Source organism: Saccopteryx leptura, chromosome 2 (genome assembly GCF_036850995.1).
Source record: "Saccopteryx leptura isolate mSacLep1 chromosome 2, mSacLep1_pri_phased_curated, whole genome shotgun sequence".
In the NCBI taxonomy this organism is placed as follows: Eukaryota; Metazoa; Chordata; class Mammalia; order Chiroptera; family Emballonuridae; genus Saccopteryx; species Saccopteryx leptura.
Genome location: NC_089504.1, coordinates 193,705,041 through 193,731,837, shown reverse-complemented (window position 1 = coordinate 193,731,837; position 26,797 = coordinate 193,705,041).

The following is a 26,797-nucleotide window of genomic DNA, read 5'->3' as shown; positions in this document are numbered from 1 at the left end:
AAAATAGACATATGGATCAATGTAAAAAAATAGAGAGCTCAGAAATCATCCCATGCCTAAACGTTCAATAAATATTTGATAAAGGAAGCAAGAAGCTACAATGGGGTAAAGACAGTCTATTCAATTAATAATATTCTGAAAATTAGATACATGCAAAAAGTGAAAGTAGACCACATTTTAACACCACACACAAGAATGATGTCAAAATAGATTAGATGTTTAAATTTAATGCTTGAAACCAAGAAAATCTGGAAGAAAATATGGCCAGTAAAATCTCTGACATGTCTATTAATATTTATTTTGTGATTTTATCTCCTTGGGTAAGGGAAACAAAAGAAAAATAAATGGGACTACATCAAACTAAAAGTTTTTTGCACAACAAAGAAAACCATCAACAAAACATAAAGAAACATTGAATGGGAGAAAAGATTGCTAATGATACATCCCATAAGGTGTTAATATCCAAAATTTATAGAGCTCATACAGTCAACACCAAGAAATTAAACAGTTAAATTTAAAGCAGAGAACCTGAATATACTCTTCTTCCAATAGGAAATACAGATGGCCAATAAACAGATGAAAAGATAGATGCTCAATGTCACTAATCATCAGAGAAATGCAAATTAAGACCATAATGAGATATTATTGCCTCAGACCTGTCAGGATGATAATCAAAATATCAAACAATTGTCAGCAAGGATGTAGAGAAAAGGGAACCCTTGTGCATTGTTGGTGCAAATGCAGATTGGTTTCAGCCACTATGGAAAACAATGTGGTGAATCCTCAAAATATTAAAAATGGAACCGCCTTATGACCCAGGAATTCTGCATATGGGTATATATCTAAAGAAATTAAAAACACTAAATGGAAAGACTATATGCAACTTTATGTTCATTGCAGCATTATTTATAATAAATAAGGAAGCAATCCATATGCCCATCATTAGATGGGTGGCTAAAATATGTGCTACACATACACAATTAAATATTACTCATCCATAAAAAAGAAATAAAATCTTATCATTTGCTACAGGATGGACAGACCTAAAAGGAATTATGCTAAGTGAAAAAGTCAGAGTAGACAAATACTACAAGATCTCACTAGTATGTAGAATCTAACAATACAAATGAACAAACAAAAGACAGCGTCATAGAGAACAAATGAGTTACCAGCAGGGATTTGAGTTGGGCAAGTGAGTGAAAAAGTTGGAAAAAAAAATTTTTTAAATCAAGTGGGAGGCAAGGAGGCAAAGATACAGACTCTTGCATCCACCCTGACTGGGATCCACCCCAGTATCCTAACCCCCATGTGGGGTTGCTCCTTGGCAATGGAGCCACTCTAGCACCTGAGGCAAGGTCATGAAGCCATCCTTAGCACCTGGATCCAGCTTGCTCACTTGAGCCAAGGCTGCAGGAGGGGTCATGGGTGAGAGGAAGGAGTGGAAAAATCAGTTGGTTGCTTCTGCTGTGTGCCTTGACCAGGAACTGAACCCAGGACTTCCAAACGCTGGACCGATACTCTACCTCTGAGCCAATAGGCCAGAGCCAGTGAAGGGATTAAGAAGTATAAATTGGTAGTCACAAAACAGTCAGGGACAATAAAGTACAGTATAAGGAAAGTAGTCAATAATATAATACCTATGGTGCCAGGTGAGTACTGAATATATCAGGAAGAACACTTTGTAAAATATACTGCTCACAAAAATTCGGAGAAATTTTATTGCTTCATATTCATTTTGCAATATCCCCTAATTTTTGAAAGCAGTATATATTATTTAACCACTAAGCCATACAACTGAAACTAATACAATTAATATTGAATGTAACCTATAACTGAAGAAAAAACCCCAGAAACTTTCCAGTCTGATCTGTGGTGGTTCAGTGAAAAAAACATTTACCTGGAATGCTGAAGTCACTGGTTTGAGGTCCTGGGTTTGCCCAGTCAAGGCACATAAGAGAAGCAACTACAAATTGATGCTTCCCCTTCCTCTCCTCTGCCTACCCCATGCTGTTCTCTCTCTCTCTCTCTTTCTCTCTCAAATCAATAAATAAAATATTAATGAAGAAACTATTTTCAATAAAATGTTATAAACACAATGAGCTTTATACCAGATGTAACTGCCATGAACTTATCATGCGGAAACACTTTTTGATTCTCAGGAAAGTACAAAGTGACAATTTAAAGAGAAGAGAATGAGAAATTGTCAAGATAAATTAGTGTGCTCACTAAGCTTGAATAATCAACAATTTCTAGGTTTCAGTGTGCGCTTTTCAAACCCTCAAAAACATGAATGTGGTTATTTGCAGCCCTTGCGAGTGAGGTGTGCACATTACCAAGAGTGCTGGAGCTGGCTCAGGGTGCCACTCGGTGAACACTGGAGAGCTGCTGACACAAGGCCTCAAGCACTGACTTTTGTGAAAAAAAGCAAATAAGCAAAAAGGTGGCCTAGAACAAGACATGTATGGCTGCTTTGGAAAGCAGTTTGGCTGTTCCTCAAAGTGTTAACTAGAGTTACCACATGACCCAACAAATCCACATTTATGTTTATGTCCAACTTAATTAAAAACATATGTTCACACAGAGAACTTAAAAAAAAAAGAATTGAAGGTGGGGCCCTGGCTGGCTGGCTTAGTGTATAGAGTGTTAGACTCGCATTTGGACATCCTGAAATTGATCCCTGGTCCGGAAAAAAAGAAAAAAAAAAGAGAATAAGACATGCATGGAAGAGACCTGAAGATGACAGCAGAGTAAGCAGATGCACAGACTCCCAGCTCACACCACCAAACTAGATTACAAACTAATTTATGAACAATCAGCATGAAAAACCAAATCTGACTACAAGAAAAGCTCTAAAAAACCAAGGAGCAAAGAAGAAGCCACAACAAACCTGGTAGGGAGTGCCTGAGTCTCCCATGCTTACAGGAACAGAGCGGGGGTGAGGCTGAGAGCCCAGAAAAGATTGCACTCCAAGGAAAAGAGCAGTAAATACTGCTCACAGTCACTTGCCTGGTGACCAGGGAATGAGGTGTGTTGAAAGGGCCTGCTTGTCTTCCAAAAAGAAAGGGGAGAGAGAGAGATGGACAGTGAGGGGCAGAGGAATGCAGGGTACGACCTGAAAAGCTGACTCATTCAGTGCTGGAGGCAGCCATAGCTGGGGGGGGGGGGGGGCTGATCCTTGCACAAAAAAAAAATACAAAGTGCTTCCAGGTCACAGATCTCCAGACATCTCTCCAGCTCCAATCAGCACAATAAGACACAGCTGAAAACAAGAAGTGGGGAGGAGGGGCAGTAACTCACGTCTCCATGGAGATCTGAGATATACCTCCCCCTACTGAAGCTGAGAAAGAAACCCACCCCCAGACAAATTAACTGGCAGATGAGGAGTTCAGAGTCTCAGGTTACACCCACCACATTACTGAATACAGTTTCAAATAAGACCCCTGCTGAGATCAGCAAACAAAACAATCACCTGTTAAGAAAAAAAACAAATCAAGACTTCAAAGCAGCCCAAATCTGAAAGTAGATTACAAATAATAGCTGATGCCAACCCAAGAAGACCTAGAAATAGCACAACTGAAAACTGGAGGCAGACAACACCAAGCATAGACTCAACAAGCTCTACAAACAAAACACCCAAACACACAGATATAATGAGAAGTCAGAGAAGTGCAATACAAATGAAACCACAAGAGAAACATCCAGGAATGAACTGAGTGATATGGAAATAACCAAACCTCCAGATGTGAAGTTCAGAATAATGATTGTAAGGATGCTTAGGGATCTTAGAACAACAATGGAAGATCATTACAAAAACCCAAATAAAGAAATAGCAACTATAAAAAGGGATATTGAAATATTAAAAAAGAATCAGTTGGAGATAACAAATACAATATCAGAAATGAAGACCACAATGGAAGGAATTAAAAACAGGATGGATAGAGCTGAGGATTGAATCAGCAAGATGGAGGACAACTGGAATGATGGCATAAAAGCAGAGAGAAAAAAAAAAAAAAGAGACTCAAAAAGTCGGAGGAAACTTTTAAAGAGCTCTGTGACAACATAAAGAAAAATAACATCCACATCATAGGGGTTCCTGAAGAAGAAGAGAAAGAACAAGGGATAGAGACTTTGTTCAATTATATCATAGCTGAAAACTTCCCTAAATTAATGCAGGAGTAACTCTCACAAGTTCAAGAAGCACAGAGAACTCCATTAAAAAGAAACCCAAAGAAACCTATACCAAGACACATCATAATTAAAATACCAAAGCTAAATGATAAAGAGAAAATATTAAAAGCTGCTAGAGAAAAAAACGCTATCACCTACAAAAGGGTGACATCAGACTTCTCAACAGAAACACTTGAGGCCAGAAGGAAATGGCAAAAAATATTCAAAGTAATGCAGAGCAAGAACCTACAACCAAGACTACATTATCCAGCAAGGCTATCATTTAAAATTGTAGGAGAAATAAAAAGCTTCCCAGAGGAAAAAAAAACTCAAAGAATTCATTACAACCTAACCAATGCTGCAGGAAATGTTAAGGGGCATGGTGTAAACAGATCAAAGTGAAAAAAGAATATAGCAAAAGAGGAATACAGCTTTAAAGAATAAAATGGCAATGAACAACTGCATATCAATAATAACCTATGAGCCCTGGCCGGTTGGCTCAGTGGTAGAGCATCAGCCTGGCCTGTAGAGGTCCCGGGTGTGATTCCCGGCCAGGGCACACAGGAGAAGTGCCCATCTGCTTCTCCACCCCTCCCCCTCTTCTTCCTCTCTGTCTCTCTCTTCCCCTCCTGCAGCCGAGGCTCCATTGGAGCAAAGATGGCCCAGGTGCTGGGGATGGCTCCTTGGCCTCTGCCCCAGGCACTAGAGTGGCTCTGGTCGCAACAGAGCGACCCCCCGGAGGGGCAGAGCATCGCCCCCTGGTGGGCAGAGCATCACCCCTGGTGGGTGTGCCGGGTGGATCCTGGTCAGGCGCATGCGGGAGTCTGTCTGACTGTCTCTCCCCGTTTCCAGCTTCAGAAAAATACAAAAAAAAAAAAAAAAATAAATAAAATAATAATAACCTTAAATGGCCTGACCAGGCAGTGGCGCAGTGGATAGAGCGTCAGACTGGGATGCGGAAGACCCAGGTTCGAGACCCCGAGGTTGCCAGTTTGAGCACGGGCTCATCTGCTTGAGCAAAAAGCTCGCCAGCTTGGACCCCAGGTCACTGGCTCGAGCAAGGGGTTATTCAGTTTGCTGACGGCCCATGGTCATGGCACATATAAGAAAGCAATCAATGAACAACTAAGGTGTCACAATGCGCAACGAAAAACTAATAATTGATGCTTCTCATCTGTCCGTTCCTGTCTGTCTGTTCCTGACTATCCCCCACTCTGACTCTCTCTCTGTCTCTGTAAAAAATAATAATAATAATAATAACCTTAAATGTAAATGGATTAAATGATTAGATCAAAAGACATAGGGTAGCTGTATGGATAAGAAAACAGGACCTGTACTTATGCTGTCTACAAGAGACACACCTCAAAACAAAAGATGCACATAAACTGACGGTAAAAGGATAAAAAAGACATTTCATGCAAACGAAAATGAAAAAAAAAAGCGCTGGAGTAGCAATACTTATATCAGACAAAATGGACTTTAAAACAAAGAATATAGTAAGAGATAAAGAAGACCACTACCTAATGATAAAGGGAGCAATCTAACAGGAAAATATAACTATTATAAATATCTATGCACCTAATGTAGGAACACCTAAATATATAAAGCAGACTTTGATGGATATAAAGGGCAAGATCAACAGCAATACTATAATAGTAGAAAATTTTAATACACCACTAACATCACTAGATAGATCCTCAAGAAAGAAAATTAACAAAGAAACAGCAGACTTAAAGGACACACTAGATAAACAAGATTTAATAGATATCTTCAGAACCTTTCACCCTAAAGCAGCAGAATATACATTATTTTCAAGTGCTCATGGTACTATTCTCTAGGATAGACCACATGTTAGGGCACAAAAGTGGTCTCAACAAATTAAAAAAGATTAAAATTATATCAAACACTTTCTCTGATCACAATGGCATGAAACTAGAAATCAAGCACAACAGAAAAGCTCAAAAATTCTCAAACACATGAAAACTAAATAGCAGGTTGTTAAATAACGAATGGATTAAGAATAGATATCAAAGAAGAAATAAAAAATTTCTAGAAACGAATGATAATGAGCATACAACAACTCAAAATTTATGGGACTCAGCAAAAGCAGTACTGAGAGGAAAGTTTATAGCAATACAGGCACACTTTAAGAAGCTAGAAAAAGCTCAAATAAACAACTTAACCCTGCATCTAAAAGAACTAGAAAAAAACAGCAAGTAAAGCCCAGAGCTAGTAGAAGGAAGGAAATAATAAAGATCAGAGTAGAAATAAATGACATAGAGGTTAAAGAAACAATAGAGAAGATCAATGAAACTAGGAGCTAGTTCTTTGAAAAGGTAAATAAGATTGATGAACCTTTAACTAGATTCATCAAGAAAAAAAGAGAGAGGACTGAAATAAATAAAATTAGAAATTAGAGTGGTGAAATAACAACTGACACAACAGAAATACAAAATATTGTAAGAAAATACTATGAAGAACTGTACACCAAAAAACTAGACAACCTAGATGAAATGGACAAATTCCTTGAAACATACAATCTTCCAAAAATCAATCTTGAAGAATCATAAAACCTAAACAGACCAATTACAACAAATGAGATTGAAACAGCTATCAAAAAACTCCCAAAAAAGAAAAGTCCTGGGCCAGATGGCTTCACAAGTGAATTCTACCAAATATTCAAAGAAGACCTAATGCCTATCCTTCTCAAGCTATTTCAAAAAATTCAAGGGGAAGGAAGACTTCCAAGCTCCTTTTATGAGGTGAGCATAATTCTGATTCCAAAACCAGGCAAAGACAACACAAAGAAATGAAATTATAGGCATATATTCCTGATGAATATAGATGCTAAAATCCTCAACAAAATATTAGCAAACCGGATCCAACAATATATGGAAAAAATCATACACCATGATCAATTGGGATTTATTCTGGAGACGCAAGGTTGGTACAATATTTGCAAATCAATTAATGTGATTCATCACATAAACAAAAGGAAGAAGAAAAACCACATGATAATTTCAATAGATGCAGAAAAAGCATTTGATAAAATCCAGCACCCATTCATGATCAAAACTCTCAACAAAGTGGAAATACAGGGAACATACCTCAACATGATAAAAGCCATCTATGACAAACCCACAGCTAACATCATACTCAATGTGCAAAATTTAAAAGCAATCCCCTTAAGATCAGAAACAAGGCATAGGTGCCCTCTTTCACCACTCTTATTCAACATAGTTCTGGAAGTCCTAGCCACAGCAATCAGACAAGAAGAAGAAATAGAAGGCATTCAAGTTGTAAAAGAAGTAAAACTATGATTATTTGCAGATGATATGATATTGTATATAGAAAACCCTAAAGTCTCAGTCAAAAAACTATTGGACTTGATAAATGAATTCAGCAAAGTGGTAGGATATAAAATTAATACTCAGAAATCAGAGGCATTTTTATACACCAACAATGAACAGTCAGAAAGAGAAATTAAGGAAACAATCCCCTCTTTATTACAACCAAAAAAATAAAGTACCTAGGAGTACATTTAACCAAGGAGACTAAAGGCTTGTACTCAGAAAATTATAAAAGGTTGATAAAAGAAATCAAGGAAGATACAAACAAGTGGAAGCATATACGGTGCTCATGGTTAGGAAGAATAAACGTCATTAAAATGTCTATATTACCCAACGCAATTTATAAATTTAATGCAATACCAATTAAAATACCAATGACATACTTTAAAGATATAGATCACATATTCCCAAAATTTATATGGAACCAAAAGAGAACACGAATAGCCTCAGCAATCTTAAAAAAGAAGAATAAAGAGGGAGGTATCACACTTCCTGATATCAAGTTATACTACAAGGCCATTGTACTCAAAACAGCCTGGTACTGGCATAAGAATAGACACATAGATCAATGGAACAGAATGAAGAACCCAGACATAAACCCACAACTCTATTGACAACTGATATTTGACAATGGAGGTAAGGGCATACAATAAAGTAAAGACAGCCTCTTTAATAAATGGTGTTGGAAAAATTGGACAGCTATCTGCAAAAAAAATGAAACTAGACCACCAACTTACACCATTCACAAAAATAAACTCAAAATAGATAAAAGACTTAAATGAAAGCCATGAAACCATAAGCATCTTAGAAGAAAACATAGGCAGTAAGCTCTCTGACATCCCTCGCAGCGATATTTTTGCTAATTTATCTCCATGGGCACGTGAAATAAAAGATAGAATAAACAAATGGGACTATATCAAACTAAAAAGCTTTGGCACAGCCAAAGACAAGAAGAACAGAATAAAAAGACAAATTACACAATGGGAGAACATATTTGACAGTATGTCAGATAAGCAAAATTTATAAAGAACTTGTAAATCTCAACACCAGAAAGACAAACAATCCAATCAAAAAATGGGCCAAAGAAATGAATAGACACTTTTCCAAAGAGGACATACAGATGGCCAATAGGCATATGAAAAAATGCTCAACATCACTAATCATTAGAAAAATCCAAATTAAAACCACAATGAGATATCACCTCACACCGGTCAGAATGGCGCTTATCAACAAAACAACACCGAATAAGTGCTGGCGAGGATGTGGAGAAAAGGGAACCCTCCTGCACTGCTGGTGGGAATGCAGACTGGTGCAGCCTCTGTGGAAAACAGTATGGAGATTCCTCATAAAATTGAAAATCAAACTGCTGTTTGATGCAGCTATCCCACTTTTAGGAATATACCCCAAGAACACCATCGAACTGTTCCAGAAGGAGAAATGCACCCCCATGTTTATGGCAGCATTGTTCACAATAGCGAAGATCTGGAAACAGCTCAAGTCTGTCAGAGGACAATTGGATTAAAAAGCTTTAGTACATATATGGAATACTACTCAGCCAAAAGAAATGATGACATCGGATTATTTACAATAATATGGATGGACCTTAATAACATTATATGGAGTAAAATAAGTTAATCAGAAAAAACTAAGAACTATATGAACCCATACATAGATGGGACATAAAAATGAGACTTAGAGACATGGACAAGAATGTGATGGTAACAGGGGGTGGAGTGGGGGGTGGAGAGGGGGCGAGGAAGGAGAGAGAGAGGGTAGGGGTAGGGGAGGGGCACAAAAAACAGATAGAAGGTGACAGAAGACAATTTGACTTTGGGTGAGGGGTATGCAGCATAATCAAATGTCAAAATAATCTGGTGATGTTTTCTCTGAACATAGTTACCCTGATTTATCAATGTAACTGCATTAGAATTAATAAAAGTAAGATTAAAAAAATACATGCATGGAAAAATAGTAGACATTAACTGGAATTTTCATGGTGAAAGACTGTAGGGCCAACTTCTTAGTTGTTTCAACTTCTAGTGCACTTGCTCATCCACCAGTTATGTTTGTTTGGCATCCACTGTCTACCAGGTGATGGATTTTTAGGAAAGGCAAAATATACAATTTAACCAATGCTTATACCCTACAGAAAGCTACATTTAGATGTTTAATGACAAAGATTAAAGAAGATTTTAAAGATAGTTATATATCTCAAATTTAATTAGGGCTTTAAAAAATTTTTTTTAAAGATTTTATTTATTGATTTTACAGAGAGAGGCAAGAAAGGGGTGAGGTGTGTAAAGTATCAACTCATAGTTGCTTCACTTGCACTGTTCATTGATCACTTGTTGTATGTGCCATGACGGGGCAAGTCCAGGGTTTCAAACTGGCAACGTCAGCATTCCAGGTCGAAGCTCTATCCACTGTACCACCACAGGCCAGGCAGGTTTATTTTTCCTTTAAATTACTTAAAATAATGTTAGAAATAACTGTGGAAGAAATGAGAAAATTATGAAAGGTTTTCAGAAAAGTGATTTGGATCTTTATGGCATATAACCACCTCTGGTTGACCATCTTATTTATGAGGGGGATAGATCAGGGTTTCCTATGTTTGCATTATTGCCATTTGGGTCAGATTGTTCTATAATGGAGGGTGCTGAGTATCTCATCCACTAGCTTCCAGTAGTACTCGTTCTCTTTTCCCCAGCTGTGGTAACCAAAAATGTCTCAAGACATTATGAATGTTCCCCAGAAACAATCCCTGGTTGAAATCCATTGAAATGATCTGAATTGAGCTGCTGTTTTTTTAAAAAAAATACCTTTCACCTGACTGTGTGTTGGCAGAGGTCACTGGCTTGGCTGGAACCTCCATCCAAACCCCCAGTAAAGGCACTAATGAGAAGCAATCAGTGAACAACTAAGGTGCTGCAATTATGAGTTGGTGCTTCTCATCTCTCTCTTCCTGTCTGTCTGTCCCCCCAGCCCTCCCCACTAAAAAACAAAAGAAAAAAACCTCATTTGTTTCAATCCATTTGCTCTGGGGTCAGAAATGCAAAGATCAATTTTTTCAGCTCAACCACAGGGTCCTTCAGCTGGGAGAGAAGGCCTCTACCCAGTAGTCCCAAATTGAGAAAAACTGCATCACCATTCAGCTGTTAACACAGAGACTGGATAGGGCTGGACACTGGGAGGAGTTGCAGATGAGTAGTGGCCAGGGAGGGTAGTGGGGTAGAGAGGAGTGGGCACATCATAGGAGCGGCCTAAAACCCATTAGGAGTAGCCCTAATGTGGCAAAAGGTAGGCACTGCTCTACAATTGAAGTGAGGAGCTTAACAGCAAAGACCTAGAAAATATGTGGACTTCAGCAGCTTTTGTAAATCCCAAGTACCTAGAAAGACAGCAGAAAGGAATTAAATTCTGATGGTAAAAGAGTAAATTAGTAAACCTTTCTGGAAGACAGTTTGGCAAAATATGTATCAGAGCTTCAAGAGTGTCACTACCCTTTGACTTCATGATTCTATGTATGGGACTTTTACCTGAGCACTGTGGACTTCGCTGGAAGCTTTATTTTCTTTTTTAAAGTTTTTATTTATTGATTTTAGAAACAATAGAGATAGAAATGGAGAGGGGGAGGTGCCAAGTTATAGTAGTTGCTTCTCACATGTATCCTGACCTCGAACCGCCAACCTCAGCATTCCAGGTTGATGCTTCACCACATCACTGCGCCACCACAAATCAGGCTCAGCTGGAAGTGTTTTCATTTCTGTGGTATTTGTAATGGCAAAAACAAAATTGGAATATGCTTGAATCAACCATCAACAATTTATAGTATGAGACAGTAATTTTTGTGCGTGTGATAGACAGAGAGAGGGACAGTCAGGAAGGGAGAGAGATGAGAAGCATCAATTCTTCCTTGCAGATCTTTGGTTGTTTATTAATTGCTTTCTCATATGTGCCTTGACCAAGGGGCTATAGCAGACAGAATGACCCCTTGCTTACGCCAATGACCTTGGGCTCAAGCCAGCGAACTTGGGTTTCAAGCCAGCGACCTTTGGGCTCAAGCCAGTGATCATGGGTTCATGTCTATGATCCTACGCTCAAGCCAGTGACCCTGCGCTTGAGCTGGTGAGCCTGCACTCAAGCTGGTTGAGCCCATGCTCAAGCCAGTGACTTTGAGGTTTTAAAACTGGATCCTCCACATCCCAGTCCGATACTCTATCCACTACACCACTGCCTGGTTAGGCGAGACAGTAAATTTTAACAAGTGTTTAAAACCATGTTTTCAAATATTTAATGTTATGGGGAGATAATCGAGACACAGTAAGAAGAAAAGCACAGCACTTGACATTGTACCTGTCTCATTGGTAGAAATGCGGTTTGTAGAGGAAGGGCTAAAGGATGACAGCACAACTCAAGTGTGGTCATTGAGCTGCAGGGGTCATGGGGATTTAAAATTTTCAATTTTTGCTTGTCTGTAATTTTCTGAAGTTTCTGCATCAAACTGCTAAGATATTTCTTATACTTGTGAGATTTTTTTTTTTTTTTTAAATAGGGTGATCAAATTAAGAAACTTAAACTTGAACTTGAACACATGAATCAGGAATGTCAGAGCCTGAGACTATCATGGTCACAGCTCAGAGAGTGTATGATAACAAGTGTCTTGAGTACTGACACCCCAGACCCAGATGTGGAGTGCTTTGGAGGGCCAGGGAGCTGTAGGGAGAGAAGAGGGGCCATGGGAGAGGCTACCCACCCCCAGCACAGCAGGAAAGGGGTCTTTAACTGATCTGACCTGTTCCTGCACCAACTGCACTTAAGTGTGGCAATTGTTCCCTCTGCTGAAATTCTTTGCAGGATCCCCCTACTGACTTTTGGCCCCACTGATGGACTTGGCAATGGTCACCTGGTGTAAGAGTAAGATGCTTGAGGTTGCAGAGGTGTCAGCCTGGCTGTGGGACCCCCCCCCCCAGGTTTATTGGGGGCTTTGGTAGACTGTTAGCTTTCCTACTTCAAAAAAGTGCTTTCCTAGAGGTGCCTCTGTATTTGGGGTTTCCCTTTTCTTTCTTTTCTAAGTGAGAGGAGAGGAGATAGAGAGACAGACTACCATATATACCCAGACTGGAATCTACCCTCAACCCCTTCCTGGGCCTGATGCTCTTTCCATCTGAGGCCATGCTCACAAGCTCACAACTAAACTATTTCTAGCACCTGAGGCACAGGCTCCATGAAGTCTGGAACAGATGTGCTCAAACCAATTAAGACATGGCTGTGGGAGGGGAAGAGAGAGAGAGAAGCAGGAAGAGTGGAGAAGAAGATGGTCACTTCTCCTGTGTGCCCTGACTGGGAATCAGACCTGGGACATCCACACGCCAGGCTGATGCTCTACTACTGAGCCAACTGGCCAGTTTGAACTCTTTGAGGCTAAGGAGTCAACCAGCATCACAAGCAGAAGATACCTTACATAAACAATTCTGCTGCAACATGAGTTGGTGTTTGCTTCTTTGTGATTTAGATCCCCCCCCCCCAAGCCACATCGATGAAAGTCCAGAGGAGGAATGTAGAGGCATCTAAGACTAGTTAAGGCCCCTCTGAGTGTGCAGTGGTGAGGGTGTGTGCGCATATGTGGGAGGAAGCCAGTGTTATCATATGTGGGTGATGCTGAGAAAGGTCTAAGAGGTCACAGAGCCAAGTAGGTTGGACAGGCACTAACAGGAGAGCAGCTCAGGTGATGCCATGGTCGGTCCCAGCACTGTTTTTTGTTTTATTTTATAAGCCTGGTGACCAAATTCAACCTTGTATTTAGTCTAGCCCGGATTCACAGGGAGGGCTTAGGGCCTACCTCTCAGTGGGGGGACAACACAGCCCCCACCTGTCAATGGGAAGGCTCAGAGGAGCAGGAAAGGGGGCTGTAGCCTCTGGAGCTGGGCCAGCTTTATCTGCATCTCACTTCTAAGAAGAAGCAGATGGAAAGGACTGGCAAGAATTCAATTTGTGGGTACTTATGGGCTAATTGACCATTTAGATAGTTGCAAAGTAGGTCTGCAGGGACTCCCATGCTGAACCTGCAGCAGCTTCCCCACAGAAAAGATTGCTGTCAGGTTCCAGAGTTCAGAGCACAGTGGCTGTAGAAGGTGACAGAGTAGAAGTGCCATTGGGATGCCTAAGCACTCTGACACTTGGAGTCATGGGGCCTGAGATGGGAATCGAGCTCTGGATGGGGTGACTGGAGAATGACTGTCTGAAGCAGAAAACTCGAGAGAAAGCAATTTTTGGTGGAGGTGCCTGAGCACTGGTTCTTCCTTCTCTTTCTCTCCCCAAAGAGCATGGCAGCTGTCCTCCTGGAAGCTGTCCATGTGCAGGTGCATCTCAGGATGACCCCTGTTCTACAGAGCAGCTGTGTGTTAGTGATGACGTAGCCTCTGAGACATGAGTTGACACAGTGACTGTTGAAAGGAATCACAGCCTCGCTCCTGCCATTGTGTGGCTGGAGCGGGCACCTTCCTTTTCTCTCTGACCATGTGGCTTGGCCTAAGTGTGACAAAAAGAATAATAAGATTGCTCCAAAATGATGACATATGCCAGGGAGCAAGATCTGAAATGTCCTTCTAAGAATGACATTTGATGGAGCCTCAGAACTGTGTGAGGGCTGATGTGGCCAGTTCTTTCAGGGGCCAAGGAAATGATGTGTATTCTAGATGAAGCCCCCAGAGTCAGAGTGAATTAAATGGTGTTTGCATCTGACCCCCTGATTGCTTACTAAAAATACTGGTCACGTGATGTGCAGTTCAATCATAATCACTGTAACTCCAAGAGTTCTGTGCTGTCCTTGGTGGCTGAGGGACTTAATTCCATACCTGCTCTCATGTCCCCTTCTGCATTCACTGTGTTAATTGCCCTCTGTGACCCTGGCCTCACTGAGATCTTAGGAGTGTGAACTCCACTTAAAGGGAAATTACCATATCCAGCAATAATCAGACTCCAGTGAGGTATGCTGGAAAGTAAAACTGGACAGAATGTACCATGATCTTCCCACAGATCCAAAGTGGCATCTCATCATCGTCATTCTGTCTCTCAATATGCCGAAGCTCTGGCTAGATGGAAATTTTGCTGTCAAAATTCCAATGATAGGTTCTTTATAAGTCTTGCATTTTGCTTCAGATGCAGGGACCACAGAGAAGATGCATAAATTGTCCTGGTAGTTGAAGGAAGTCCATAAACAAAGTCTTCCATAATTGTCGGTGACTGTGTAGCTCTCAGCAGTCACACCAAAGCTGCCGTGGCATTTTTCTGGTACAGCTACGAGGAACCAACCTGAGGCTGAGAGTTTACACTCCTGGCCAGCACTTGCAGGTCCACCAGCTGCAGAGGCAGGTGGAACAGAGTATGCCTCTGGGCTGCATGGCTGAGATTCAGCAATTGCTGAAATGGGAACAGTGGGCAGCTCAGCAGCTCTGCCTGGAGTGCAGCCTACAGGAGGAGAAAGTGGGGACTAGAAGCACAATGATGCATGGAGACAAGGGCCTGAGGTTCCAGCTGATGGAGACAGAGAGGGCAAAAATGAATTGCTGGTCACTCAGCCAAAACTGCCCCATTGCCAAAGGAAAGACAGCTCAATAGCCATTCTAACTCCATGAGGACTGGTTGTACAGGGCCTCATGCTAACAGGGCCTGAAAGATGGTAATGTAGGGCCCTGATTTTCACTGTGAATAATTAGGGACTCTAACAAGTGCTGAGAAAGAATAAGGGAGGGGTGGTAAGCCTCTTGGGGATGGTCTCACACCTCATCAAGAGCAGAGTGAGCTAATCCTGAAGGTCTCTTCAGCCTGGGGCCCATAGTTCCTCCCAGATGCAGTGTGTCCTTGGGAGCTGTATATATCTGCAGAAGGCTCCATAGCTAAACATTAGGGGCCATGTATTAAATGGTAACAGGGCCTGAAAGGTAGTGATGAACAGTCTGTGAGTAAGACGATGGGTGATGGTCCCACCTGTACAGCCTCTGCAGGAACACAAACCTCAGCATTACGATTCTCTGGATTTCAAAGAAAAACTAGAAATACTTTTTCATGAAAACCCCATTTCCAAATGATGTGCCTAATTTAAAGACTTTTAACACCATTATGTAGACTGGATAAAAATCCACCCAAAGGTACATAGGACTGCAGAAGTTACTTACTGGGGACACACTGATCTAGGTATTAAAGATACAGAAATGACACAAGGCAAAAATCTGTGCCCTGTGGAGCCTCTATTTTAGCGAGGGTAGGGAGCCAAGAAATGAAAATAGAAAATAGATAATTTGGACAGCATGTCAGATAATGATAAGTGCTTTGGAATGGAGTATTTGCAATTTTAAATAGGATAGCTGTTGAAGGTGGTTCTTGAGCCAGTGCCTGAAGTTGTTGAGGCAAAAAGCCATACACATTGGGAAAGAGGACTCTAGGCAGCAGGAGCAGCATGCGCAATGGCCCTGAGGTAGGTGTATATTTGGCATGTTTAAGAATATTGATCAGAGGAAGGGAGGAAGAGGGTAGTGAAACAAGAAGTCAGCAAGGGAACAGCATAGACTCGGGAGGCTGCTGTGTGCCAGGTGCTGCACTAGGCATCTAGAGAGGCGGAAAGACTATCAGTGCCTTAAAGGGCAGCAGGACAGGGCTCAAAGCACAGAGTGCAGGAATTGGGATCCTGGCTTCCCACCTCCCAGATGAGTGGCAGTGGGCCAGTTACTTCAACTCTGCTCCATTTCCTCACCTTTAAAATTCAAATACTCATGGTACCCACCTCAAAACATTATTGCAAGGCATCAATGAGTAAGCACTTTTAAAGTTCTTAAACTGTCTGTGTGAACCCTGTGTAAGTGTTTAAGTTAAAAGCTTGAGAAAACAATTCAGTCCTGAAATGTCACAATGCAGTTCATGAGGAAAAGTCCAGGGCAGGAGGGCTGTGGAGATCTGGAGCCAGAGTGCACTGGGTGCCTTCATGAGGAAAAGTTAGAGAAAGAATTCCAAGATGGGCAAAATTTAATGTCTGTAAGGCATATGTTCTACAAAGAATAATCTTTCAGTATTGTGCAAAAATGTTAAGCTAGAATCATGGTAAATTATGACAGGTTACTGACAGAAATAAAAAAAATCAGAAAATCTTTGGAAATATGTTGAAATGCATTTAGGGGATCTCACTTTGGAGTCGTGTATGATTACATTTTTAGGACAAAGCAGCCTGGTAATTACTTTTTGTTTGTTTGTTTGTTTATTTTATTGATTTGAGAGAAGGGAGAGAGAGAGAGACAGGAACATCAATCTTTTCCAGTATGTGCCCAGACCAGGGATTGAACCAGCAACCTCTGTGCTTCTGGACAATGCTCTAGTCAACAGAGCAATCAGGCCAGTGCTTTTTTTTTTTAAATTTTTTAAAATTGATTTTAGAAAGAGAGAGAAAGGGTGACAAACACTGATCTGTTCCTGCATATGTCCTGACAAGGTTTCAGACTGGCAACCTTTGTGTATCCAGATGATGCTCTAACCAACTGAGCTATCTGGCCATGGCTTCTTTAACTATACAAAAAGAAATGAGTTTTGTGGCATGTGACATTTTAAAATTTATTCTATACAGATGAAAAGTTATCTATAGATATTATTAAATTTGCAAATTTTAGCTAATTTTCACTCTAAAGTAAATAAGCCTGAGATGACTCTTTTCAAAATGTAAAATACAGTCCTGGCTAGTGGCTAATATGGATGTCCCAGGTTTGATTCCTAGTCAGAGCACACAGGAAAAATGATAGTATTCTTCTCTTCCCCTCCCTCTCCTCCTTATTTTCTTCTCCCACAGCCAGTTGCTCAATTTATTCAAGGGTAGCCCCAGGCACTGAGGATGGCTTATTTGGTCCAAGTTTGTCAGTCTTAGGTACTAAACTAACAGCTCAGTACTCAAGCATTGGCCCCAAACGGGGTTGCCAGGTGGATCCCAGTTGGGGCACATGCAGGTGCCTGCCTCGCTATCTCCTCTGCTCCCCCCCAAAGAAAGTAAAATACTGTCTGTAACCTTCTTTTGTGGCAGGAAGAACATAAAAAAACAGCTTAAAGGCACAGAATAGAGCATAAAAGAGTTGGGAAGTGATTTTGAAGAACATGGAAATTCTCCTACAAGAAAAAGTTGGTGAGCTGGGAGAGCAGGTGAGCGAGGGGCTTCAGTCAGTGCATACTAACATTCTTTTTTAGAACTTATTTTCCTTTAATGGGTGCTTAAGTAGCTGATCTGTGTCTTGTCACAGAATTCAAAAGAACCACATGTTCATTTGGAACCACTGAATGTGGGGCTTCATAAACTTTGTTTTGAGACTCTGGATGTAAATTTTTTCTCCAGAAGATTAACAACTAAAAGTTATTAGAAGAAAATGAACTTTACTAAATATATACCCTATATTACATTTTTACATTGTTTATTTTTGTTGAATTAAGACATATTGTAACCACAGAAAAAAAGTTCATTCGTGCATTTACTCAGTCACTCCAAGCCCATTATATATTTTTTAAAGAGTACTTTATTTTTTATTTTTATGTTTTTACAGAGACAGAGCGAGAGTCAGAGAGAGGGATAAATAGGGACAGACAGACAGGAATGCAGAGAGATGAGAAGCATCAATTATCATTCTTTTGTTGTGGCTCCTTAGTTGCTCATTGATTGCTTTCTCATATGTGCCTTGACCATGGGGCTACAGCAGATTGAGTAACCCTCTGCTCAAGCCAGCAACCTTGGGTCCAAGCTGGTGAGCTTTGCTCAAACTAGATGAGTCCACGCTCAAGCTGGTGACCTCGGGGTCTTGAACCTGGGTCCTTTGCACCCCAGTCCAATGCTCTATTTACTGCACCATCGCCTGGTCAGGCAAGCTCATTATATTTTAAAGCATTGTTGTAGATAGACCCAGAGATAAGCCCTCAAAGACCTTACATTGTGGGGGCAGAGATAGATAATGACAAGATAAATGACTTCAGATTGTACGAAGTGCTCTTAAGAAAAGAAAATGGTGACATCTGGGATCTGGTGAGGATAGTCAGGGAAATGCATGGGAGCAGATGCCTAATGACTCAGCCATGGGAAGGTATAGCTGTGTCCCTCAACAAGGGCCAGGTTGGCATTTTAGAAGAGAGAATGCTCATTAGGTGGGATTGTCCTGTGTACTATAGTGCTAAATGCCAATAGCATCCCCATCACTAGTTCAGCTGTAAAAGGGCACCCTCATACCTCCACATGTGCTGGGGGACATGCCAGAACCCTGAGGAGGTGCATTCCACACACAGCAGTGCAGGCAAATGTCTACATGAGACCAAGCATGGCACATGGATGGGCAATGAGGAGTCATTGTGGCTGGTGTGAACTTAGGGGCAGGTAGGTAGGGTCCCATCAAGGTCTGTAGTTTGGATTTTATTTTTGTTTTAATTCCATCTTAAAGCCATTCAAAGTAAGTAAGAGTATAATATAATCTACATTTTTAAAGAACTCATCATGGGGGGAAAATAACTTGGGCTGCTATAGACAGAAATGAACAACAACAAAAAGGCCATAGCTGCCTGATGAATAGCGCTCACAAGTCCAGTCAGCCAGCAGCTCAGTCAGAGGCAAAGACAAGACACAAAGACAAATACTAGCTGTTAAATTCAGGGAGGCGTGCTGTGGCTGACAGAGTGTAATATTTTGGAGCAGGAACAGGGAGGTGCTGATAGGGCCCTGCTGTAGCTGCCAGAGTGTAACTATTGAAGGAGCAGGAACAGGGAGTGCTGATAGGGCCCCTGTGAGGCTGAGAACAAAGAAGTTTATGTTTGAAATTCGCCACTAAGCTAAACCCGGCCCCTGTTGCTATGCCGGCCCCTGTTGCTATGCTGCGTGCGACCTCCCTAGCAATAGCTAACTGCCACATCTGCTTCTGTATAGTGCTTGCTCACTTAGGATATATAAGGATCTGGCTGTAAGCGCCAGGCGCAACTCCCGTTTGCAGTTCCTTTTGAGTATGGTGTCTCCGGACATCTTGGGAGTTTGCCCCTGTGCAGGTTAAACTGGCCAATAAGTAACATCTAAACTCCTGAAAGTCTCCGACGTTTGTTCTCGTACCCGGTGGATGAAACACTAGCTACCCCCAAGAGTTCTACTGCAGTGCTAGAAATAAAGAGAAATGTACCTGTTTAAATACTTTATTACATGGTAATCAAGTGTGGTTTATCTGCAGGGACCTGAGCCAAGCCCAAACTGGATGAGACATTTGTTGCCTCTAGTTTCTGAATCATGGTGGAAGGTTCTCCTGCTGAGTAACTCTTTGGGGACCATTCCCCTGCTTGTCCACGTTTGCTCCACCTTCCCACTGACCCTCTCTTATAGCCTCCCAAGTCCTCACTTTTCATCCCAACTGTCAGATTCTGACTCCCCCCTTATAGTCACTCCTTTGCACACCCTGTTTGCCTCCTCCCACCTGGAAAAACCAGTTCTATTCAATCTTGTGGCTGTCACCCACCAAGTCCACCCATAAACTCAGCTCCCTAGCACTTTGAAGCCTCTACTTGATCTCCAAACTCCAGCATCTCTTCTCTCTATTCTCAGCTGTCCCTGGAAGACCCGAAGTACCCAAAGCAACTGTGCAGTGTACTCAGGCCATGATGAGCACTGTGCTGCCTTGCCTGGACACTCCCCAGGCCCTACTTTCTCCAGGGCCCTGGCTGCCACCCAACATAAACCATAAGGAGTCCTGGTCCTATCATTCCTCTGCTCCTCTTCACAGAAATACCTTCAAATAGCTGTCTTTGCAATCATCTGCCTGCTCTCAAGATTGACTGCTGCCACTGACCTGTCCACAACCTTGGAGTGTTTGTGCTCCTCCCACAACCCCACCCTCCACCAATGCCATGTCCCTTTCTAGTCTACTAGTTCCATCTTCAGAGTAGAAACGGAATCCAGCCACTTCTTGCCCTTCCTCCACTGCTCCTGCCCTCACCTCTGGTGTCTCAACTGACATGTCTTTTCTCCTCTAATCTGTTAACACAGGAGCAGCAACAGTCCTTTCCAAGTGTGGTTGAGGTGCTGGACCTCTTCTGCTCAGAACCCTTCAGTTTTCCCAGGTCTCTAAGAGTAAAAGGTGGAATTTTTTTACACTGACTTCCAAGGTTCTGCACAATCTAGTGCCCTGCCCAGCCAGCATGGTAGGCTGACTTCCTCTCATTCGGCCTCTGCACAAACATGCCCTCAGTCACACCACAACCTCCTGGACATTCTGCCACCCACAGCAGGTACCACCTCTGGATCTCTGCACTTATTCCACTCTCTGCCTGGAATGTTCATGCCTAGATAGACTCAGGGCATCGCCTACCCATTCTTCTACAAACTTTTACTTTCATTTCATCCCCACTTTGATTACTAAGTACCTCCCCTCATAGGACTTAAGTCACACAGATAGATTCAGTTTGTGAGAATCTCGTTTCAAGGAGTCATCTATGGCACCCTAGATCCACATTACATGCTTTTACAGAAGCTGCTGAATTCCACTGAGTTGAGCCAAGACCCCCTGGATTCTTTGTCACTTTGTAAATCTGCCTCTATGGCTCTTGTAAATGACATTACAATTCCCACCTGGCCCCATCCCACCCTAGGCTTTCCAGGCGTCCCCAAACTACGGCCGGCCCGCGGGCCACAATGCGGCCCCCTGAGGCCATTTATCCAGCCCCCACTGCACTTCTGGAAGGGACACCTCTTTCATTGGTGGTCAGTGAGAGGACCACTGTATTTGGCAGCCCTCCAATGGTCTGAAGGACAGTGAACTGGCCCCCTGTGTAAAAAGTTTGGAGACCCCTGCCACTCATCCCTAACAGCAACCATCCCCAAAGACAAAAAGCATCAACACAGTTCTAGAGTCTCAGTCATTAACTTGCCACTTCATCATTATCATATCAAAAGGAACTCTCCCCCACAGTGAGGCCACCCAGATTTCAGCTTTCATTACTAACTGAGCTTCTTTTTTTTTTTTTTTTTTTTTTTTTGTATTTTTCTGAAGCTGGAAACGGGGAGAGACAGTCAGACAGACTCCCGCATGCGCCCGACTGGGATCCACCCGGCACGCCCATCAGGGGTGACGCTCTGCCCACCAGGGGGCGATGCTCTGCCCCTCCGGGGCATCGCTCTGCCGCGACCAGAGCCACTCTAGCGCCTGGGGCAGAGGCCAAGGAGCCATCCCCAGCGCCTGGGCCATCTTTGCTCCAATGGAGCCTTGGCTGTGGGAGGGGAAGAGAGAGACAGAGACGAAGGAGGGGGGGGTGGAGAAGCAAATGGGTGCTTCTCCTATGTGCCCTGGCCGGGAATCGAACCCGAGTCCCCCGCACGCCAGGCCGACGCTCTACCGCTGAGCCAACCGGCCAGGGCCTAACTGAGCTTCTTAAATTCTGACACCAGTGGACACCAGTGATGATGAGTCCCTGGGGTTCCCAGACAACTAGAGGAGCATTTGAACATTAAAGTCTATCCTCATTTGTTAATAACAGTGCTAATGGTTGTTAATGCTGCTGTTGAGTTTACATTGTTGGAATATTATTGTGGTATATTTTATTAAATATTTTAACACACCATTTGATTCAGAATATTTTAATTTTCCTTCTTAAAACCCTAGGTGCCTCTTATGGTCAGGTGCATATTATGGAGCAAAAAATATGGTATTTGGGAAAAAATGGTAAGTTCCTGCTGACATGTAATATGTAGGTAGGCCTAAGCTGGTTGCATCTGTATTAACCACAGACAAATTTTTTTCTTGTCATTATTTCTATTTTATTTTTTTTTTAGTTGGAAACGGGGAGACAGTCAGACAGACTCCCGCATGTGACTGACCGGAATCCAGCCGGCATGCCCACCAGGAGGCGATGCTCCGCCCATCTGGGGTGTTGCTTTGTTACAACCAGAGCCATTCTAGCACCTGAGGCAGAGGCCATAGAGCCACCCCCAGCACACCAGCCAACTTTGCTCCAATGGAGCCCTGGCTGTGGGAGGGGAAGAGAGAGACAGAGAGGAAGTAGAGGGGGAGGGGTGGAGAAGCAGATGGGCGCCTTTCCTGTGTGCTCTGGCTGGGAATCAAACCCGGTACTTCTGCACACCACGCCGACACTCCTCCACTGAGCCAAACAGCCTGGGCCTCTTGTCATTATTTCTTAAACAATACAGTACAAAAACTATTTATGTAACATCTACAATATTTTAGGTAATATAAGTAATCTAGGAATGATTTAAAGTATTTGTGATGAAGTGTGCAGGTTATATGCAGGGACTACACTATTTTATATAAGGTACATGAACATCTGAAGATTTTGGTATCTGCAAAGGATCCTAAAACCTAAGCATTCAGGATCCCCTACATCTCTTAAGGATACCAAGGATCAACTGTATAGATATTATTAACTGAAGAATTAAGTAATGTGGTTCCAAAACACTCTCTTTTTGCCCCGATGCGTGGCGAGTAGCTTGGGTAAGTTGGTATTTCTAGATGAAAAATCACTTAGTGATACAAAAGCATTGTTTTACTAGGTTACATTTCTGGCATCCAGGATTACTGACAAGAAGGCCAAGGATATGTTAATTCTTATTCTCTCATGGTACCCTATCTTTATTCCCTGGAAGTATTGAGAATCTTCTCTTTATATTTCATGTTTTAATTTTTTCACAAAGTACATTTATAAATTTATAAATGCTCAATGTTAAGTGTCTTCTTCCAATTTGAAAACTCTTGTCTTTCCTTTGATAATTTCTCTGTTCAGCTGGAATTCCTGCTGGACAGATGTTGGACTTTCTGAATAGATCCTACAAGTATTTCAACTTTTCCCTCACATTTTCCATCTCTCTCTTATTGCTGTACTTTCTGGAACATCTCTTCAACATTGTATTTCATCCCTTTTATTAAAATGTTTAAATTTTCAAGAACTCTGGTCATCCTTGAAAGCTATCAACAGCTCTACTGATGTGCCCATGCCGCACACTGCACACTGCGGATTTATTTCCTTTTGCACATCTTCACTGCTGTTTCTGAGGGGGAGGGAAGGAAATACGTGTCTGAACTGGATACCAAATTGGTACTGTTAAACACTTTATATTTGGAAGACAAAAAAAAAAAAAACCCTCAGGAAAACAAAACTATATCTTACCTTTCATTTGCCTTTCTATAGCTTTTAGTGAGACTGAATATCTTTCACATTTGAGAAGTCATTTATAGCTCTGGGGTTAGCCCATTTACATGATGAATGGTTTCAGAATCATTCAAGTCCAGATGTTTTACTTCGGTTCCCTACACAAACCATGTCAGTTGCAAAGACATGCCAATCCCAAGCTCTTAATACCTGTGAGCAGTAACTCATCATTCTTTATGAATTCATAATCCACGAAAGTAGAGCTATTTATTCTCTCTTCTCCAACTTTCCCTCCTGCTCCTCCTTCCTTACTTTGTTGAGAAATCAAAGGCGAAGAGAAAAGGGAAGTATCACACTGACATTCTCTCCTTAAGTTAGCTTTCCCTCTTACCAAGTAGAAATTCTGACTCCCACTTGGTTCTCTGTCCTCAGAGTTGCCCATGTGGGACTTGTGGTGGTTGCAGTCAACTCTGCTTGTCCATCAACATCCTCTGGTACATGCCAGGCTGGCACCTCTGCCCCATATTCCACTCCCCAGCAGGACCTACCTGTGAAAGTTCCTGTGAGCAGCAACAGTCCTGCAGCTGGTAGGCACAGGAACAGTTTCCAGTGCTTACTTTGTCAACAGCCCAGGGACCCGCACCTTGGTTTCCATAAACTGAATCCTCTCTACATCCTGCAGCTAGAATCATGCTCATGGTAGCTTATTTGAATAACTTAAGCACCCTTTGAATATAGCTCTCTATTTGGGTAAAAGCATCAAACCTTTTATGAAAAATAAACCTTTTTAAAGTCATGATAATGTTGAGAAAACTTGAAGTCATGTATGTGTCTCTTAGGAGATTTATTCAAAGAAACACAAGGCATTTTGATGTGATCATGCAGCAAACTGGGCAGGTCTGAAGTATTCAAAGCCCGTGTCTTCCCTCGACCTTCCAGGAGCCATGCGGACATGAGTCTGTTTGCAGCAAGTCTGGGTGGCAGAAGCTTGAGAATGATTCTTCTCCCACTCACCTCATGGGTGCACAACATTTTGAATTTAAGCAGGAGAAGGAGGAGCCAGAGAGAGAAGTTTTTAATGAAAGATGAGGGGTGCCTTCTCTCAAAACTTCTTGGGAAGATCACACTTTTATCTTAAACTGTATTGTCACTGGAAGAAACGCCTACTTAAGGAGACTCAAAGAAGGGCACTTGAGCAGGGAAATCCCAATGAAGCAATCGATCCCTAAAAGGGACCCTCTTTTGCAACCCTCAAAGGCCAAAATTCCTGCGCATAGTAGAAATCTGTATCAGTCTGCTAGGGCTGCCGTGACAGAATCACATGTTTCTGGAAGGTCTGAACCCAAGATTAATGTTCCAGCAGAGTTGGTTTTGGGGGAGGGCTCTCTTCCTGTTATACAGACTTGGTGTGTCCTTACTTGGCCCTTCTTCAGTATGTATGTGTAGAGAGAGATCTCTGGAGTCTCTCCCTCTTCTTATAAGGACTCCAGTCCTATGTGATTAGGACCCCATTCTTACGCTTTCATTTAACCTTAATTATTTCCTTAAAGGCCCTGTCTCTAAATACAATCACATTGAGGGTTAAGGGTCCAAGATACTAATTAGGGGGACACATTCAGTTTATAACAGTATTGAATAAGCACCTATGGTTAATAATTAATCAATTAGTCCTCTTACTGCTTTCCCAGATATATGAGGGGCCTGATTTTCCCCATGGGGGGGCTATAAAGAGGGAGAAACTCTACTTTTTGTTGACAGCCTTCTGATTCTTCTTCAAGGTGAATATCATTGCTAATATGACTGCACTACCAAAGCCATCAAGGGTGAAGTTTTGTTTTGTTTTGTCTTTTTTTTTTGAGACAGGACAGGAAGGAAGAGAGAGAAAGACGATGGAGTGAGAGATGAGAAGCATCAACATGTAGTTTTGGCACTTTAGTTGTTCATTAATTGTTCCTCATATGTGCCTTGATCAGGGGAGTTCAAGCTGAACCAGTGACCCCTTGCTCAAGCCAGCGACCTTTGGCTCAAGCCAGCCACTTCAGGGTTTTGAACCTGGGTCCTCAGCATCCCAGGTCAATGCTCTATCCACTGCGTCAATACCAGTCAGGCCATCAATGGTGCAGTTTTTACATCCTCTTTGTAAGTTGGCAGGGACTTATTCACTCAGCACTAAACAAACGTCCCCACATCTGTGACCAGCCACCACCCCCATCTCTATGTTGCTCCTACATTGGGGCCTGCCTACTTCTCTCTATCTCTGCTTTGTTGCTATCTCTCATCAGCCTCAGGAAATGGTGAGAGCCAGAGAGGTGTACTCACTACTAGAGGGAAATGGGAGGCCTTTCTAGCCTTAATTGTGTGCTCTAATTCAGCTTCACCCAAACTCTGCTCCACAGGGTGGGAATGGTGCAGAGTAGAGTAGAAGTTATAAAACCGCAGAGCTTTGTTTTCCAATAGCTGTCATTCTCTCTCTCTCTCTTTCTGTCACACACACACAAAGTCAACATTGGCAAAGAGAACATGGACATTACCCAGGGCCTCTGCCAAAATGCCATCAAAATTCAGTCTACATCTTTAATAAAGACTATGTGTTTATTGTTCCAAAGGTCTGCATGTTCTATCCACTTAATAAAGAGTGACACAAACATAAGAAAGCTCTGGTTTCAAGCTATAAATACGTTTACACACTGCTTGAATGTCTAATTGAGTGACAGATTGTGCTACGTGACCAGATCAGAGCTGGACAGCACGATCGCCCCTGAGCACATGTCATCCAGAGTGATTGCTCAAGATGCTCATTTCCTCTCTCTAGTGGTCCCGGGTCACATGTGTTGTATTCAGACCTGTCCTGGCATTCTCCTGACTCTCTAAGACATCACAGCCCAACATCTTTCTTGTTTCTCTGTCTGGGGAGGGTCTACCTAGCACATTATTTCCCTCCTACATCCTTTGATGTTCAAAAATAGTTCTAACCCATTTAGAGTTTGCAGAGTATTTTCACACCATCATTTAATTCTCACTCGAACTCTGTGAGGTGACAGAGATTCATTCATTCATTCATTCATTCATTCATCCAACAAGGACAAATAGGGGTCTCAGCATCATACCAGGCACCAGGGAGACAGAGGCCACTGAGG